Source organism: Impatiens glandulifera, chromosome 2 (assembly GCF_907164915.1).
Source record: "Impatiens glandulifera chromosome 2, dImpGla2.1, whole genome shotgun sequence".
In the NCBI taxonomy this organism is placed as follows: Eukaryota; Viridiplantae; Streptophyta; class Magnoliopsida; order Ericales; family Balsaminaceae; genus Impatiens; species Impatiens glandulifera.
In genome coordinates, this window is record NC_061863.1 from 13,764,218 (window position 1) to 13,768,453 (window position 4,236).

Consider the following 4,236-nt stretch of genomic DNA (forward strand, 5'->3'; position numbering starts at 1 on the left):
CTAAGAGAAGGAAAGCCAACCGGAAACCAAATAAAAATAATAAAAACCGACATCAAAGAAGCCCATCACCACATAAGGCATTCTTGAGCAACGGCCAAGAAGTTAAGCCAAATATTATCAAAACAATAACCGGGAAAGTGATCCGACTAATTCAAGTCTGGATCCCAAAGGGACTAATCAACCATGGACCCAACTAAATGTGGGTACCAAAAAGGTGTAAATAATTATTTGTTGCAGGTTAGGAGGAGCAACCGGTTGAAGAATTCTGAATGGTACTTGGACAGTGGATGCTCAAGACACATGACCGGAAACAAGGAGCTACTGACCGACATCAAATACGAAACCAGAGCATTCATCACATTCGGGGATAACTCAAAAGGTAAAACCGTGGGCAAGGGTAAGATTGTCCATGGTGAATTATCTATAAATAATGTGCTATTAGTAGAAAAACTAAGCTTTAATTTACTAAGCATAAGCCAAATGTGTGATGTGGGCTACAAAGTTGAATTTCATAAAAACTCATGCTTAGTCAAAAATCAAAATGATGACACTTTGTTAACCGGTAACCGGATAGGAAACATTTACAAAGTAAACTGGAAAACTGATTTCGAAAAACCTGTGTGTATGATAGCCGGAAATGATCCAAATTGGCTTTGGCATAAACGGCTAAATCACTTGAATTTTAAAACGATTAACTTTATTTGCTCCAAGGAACTAGTTCACGGTTTTCAAAACGTTAAATTTTCAAAAGATAAAGTATGCGCTGCATGTCAAATGGGAAAACAAGTGAAATCATCTTTTAAAAGTAAAGGAAATTATCAATCTGAAAGATGTTTAGAACTGTTGCATATGGATTTGTTTGGTCCGGTTAAAGTAACTAGTTTAGGAGGAATGCATTATACTATGGTGGTTGTTGATGATTACTCCAAATTTACTTGGGTCACTTTTCTAGCTTCTAAGAATCAAGCAACTCCAAACTTGATTAAACTGATTTTGAGAATACAAAATGAAAAATCTATTAAAGTAAACAAAATCAGAAGCGATAGAGGAACTGAGTTTACTAATAGTAATTTAACTACTTTTCTTGATGATTCCGGTATTAGGCACGAGTTGTCTAGTGCTAGAACTCCTCAACAAAATGGCCTGGCTGAGAGAAGAAACCGAACTCTCAAGGAAGCCGCAAGGTCAATGATAGCCGATTCGGGTGTAGCTCAAAAGTTTTGGGCTGAAGCTATCAATACCGCTTGCTATACACAAAATCGATCTTTAGTAACTAAACGGTTTTCGAAAACTCCTTTTGAAATCTATTTTGATCAAATTCCAAGTGTACGGTATTTTCGATTTTTTGGTAGTAAATGCTTTGTTCACAATAACGGCAAGAAGTACTTGACCGCTTTTGATGCTAAATCCGATGAGGGAATAATGTTGGGATATTCAGCTGTGAGTAAAGCCTACAAAGTATACAATACTAGGACTTTAACAGTTGAAGAAACCGCACACGTTGTTTTCGATGAATCGGTTGAGCGAAACACTGCATTACACTTCGACCTTCACAACAGAATGGAAAATTTCAATATCTATTCTGATGATGAAGACGAGGTTCCGGTTTTTAGACGCTTTGTCAAGGACCAAGCGGTTGATGTTAAAATTCAGCCTGATCAAGCTGCTTTACCGCAGAAAGTTGACGCTTCAGTGTCTACTGAAGAAATCGGTCGGTCTGACTCTGTTCAACCTACCGATCAGTCTAACCTTGATCAGCCAACCGAAAGCTTGGTAGACACGTCTCGGATTAACCTCAGAAGGAACAAAAATCATCCTCTTGAACTAGTAATAGGTAACATATCCTCACCCGTCCGAACTAGGCAACAAAATTTGGATCACTATGGAAACTCTACTTTCATATCACAAATTGAGCCGAAAAAGGTGGATGAAGCACTGTCAGATCCAGATTGGATCTTGGCAATGCAAGAGGAATTAAACGAGTTTGAGAGAAATAAAGTCTGGTACCTAGTTCCTAGACCGAAAAACAAACCGGTTATAGGCACACGATGGGTATTCAGAAATAAACTCAATGAAGACGGTTTAGTTACGAGGAACAAAGCCCGGTTAGTGGCTCAAGGCTATAAGCAGGAAGAAGGCATTGATTTTGAAGAATCATTCGCCCCTGTAGCTAGACTTGAGGCCATTAGAATATTTTTAGCATATGCAGCGTTCAAAAAGTTCAAAGTGTATCAAATGGATGTTAAAAGCGCTTTTCTAAACGGTAAAGTAAATGAAGAGGTATATGTTAACCAACCTCCAGGTTTTAAAAATCCAGAACATGAAAATCACGTTTACCGGCTGAATAAAGCCCTTTACGGTTTGAAACAAGCTCCAAGAGCTTGGTATGATACTTTGACTCAATTTCTATTTGATCACAAATTTACAATCGGTTCGGTAGACAAAACCCTTTTTAAATTTGAAAGAAAGGAGCAAATTTTACTTGTTCAAATTTATGTTGATGATATCATATTCGGGTCAATCGATCCAAAGTTATGTGACAAATTTTCGAAAATGATGACTGATAGATTTCAAATGAGTATGATGGGAGAAATGAGCTTCTTTCTAGGACTTCAGGTCAAGCAGATGGAAGCCGGAATCTTTATAAGCCAACTGAAGTATACAGCCGAACTGCTGAAGAGATTTGGGATGGATACATGTGCCGAAGCGGCTAGGCCAATGAGTTCTTCCGTGAAGCTAGACAAAGATGATGATGGTCAAGCCGTTGACATCACATCATATCGAGGAATGATCGGATCGCTGTTGTATCTCACGGCAAGCCGACCTGATATTCTGTTTGCGGTTGGAGTGTGCGGAAGGTTCCAAGCAAATCCAAAGCAATCTCATTATACGGCGGCTAAAAGAATCTTGAAATATTTGAAGGGAACTCAAGAAGTGGGACTTTGGTACCCAAAAGACTCGAGCTTCAATCTAATAAGCTACTCAGATGCCGATTACGCTGGGTGCAAAATCGACAGAAAGAGTACAAGTGGAACCTGTCAGTTTCTGGGTGACCGGTTAGTCACTTGGAGCAGCAAGAAACAAACGTCCGTTGCAACGTCAACCGCAGAGGCGGAGTACCTAGCGGCTGGAAGCTGCTGTGCACAACTCCTCTGGATTCAACAGCAACTCAGGGACTTCGGAATAGAAGCAAAGGAGTCTCCAATCTTCTGTGACAACACCAGCGCCATAGCAATCACATACAATCCGGTGTTGCACTCAAGAACAAAGCATATCGACATCCGACATCATTTCATCCGGGAGCATGTTCAGGAGAAACACATCCGGCTGGAATATGTGTCGACCGAGCAACAAGTAGCGGACATCTTCACGAAACCGCTACAGGAAGCTAAGTTTTCACATTTTCGAAATATCTTGGGTCTCACTAATCTTAATCAACTGATATAATCATAATGCATGCGTGTACATAAAACCGGGATATGCGTTCAGGGAGAAGCTAAAAACTTCTCAAACCATATTCAAATAGGCCATTAATAAATCAAATATGCTAACCGGGAGGAAGTCTCCGGTTATGCCCGACTACTTCATAAATTCAAATCAAATGTATGTTTACTATACGGTTGAAATAACCAGGTTGAAGTGGATGAAACAAATCCAAGTTGAACAATTGTTGACATTAATCAACTTTTCTTCATAAACGGAAATATCCTACTAAAACCGGTCATGGAAAACCGCTTAGTACATATGCACTCTGGTCTGATGAAATGAACTTTTCCGGTTAACCTGAGATGACTGACCGAGTTTTCGTGCATGTTTTGAAAAATGAAGCCTGTAATTAATTAAAACAAGTCTACCACAATCAAGATGACGACATGTGTCCATCATCAAGAGAGGGAGACTTACATCTTGTCAATAGATATTTTTCATCATTGATATCTTAGTAATTATTAGATTTACCTTGGAAATAACCATTAGTTACTTCAACAAGTTAAGTCTATTAAATAGCTGATGACATCATCAGGCATGCTTAACCTCATTAAAGACCAAGCCGAATCCCCGGGCTATATAAACCATCCTTAACCCTTTTCAAAACATCACAAGTTCACTATTCACAAGTATCACTCTAGAGATAAAATCCCCTCTCTCTCAAAAACATGAATACCAACTCCCTAGCCAAGAAGATCTTATTGGAAGATTTTGAATCAATCTACCAATATGAGGATCATGAAGTAAAGG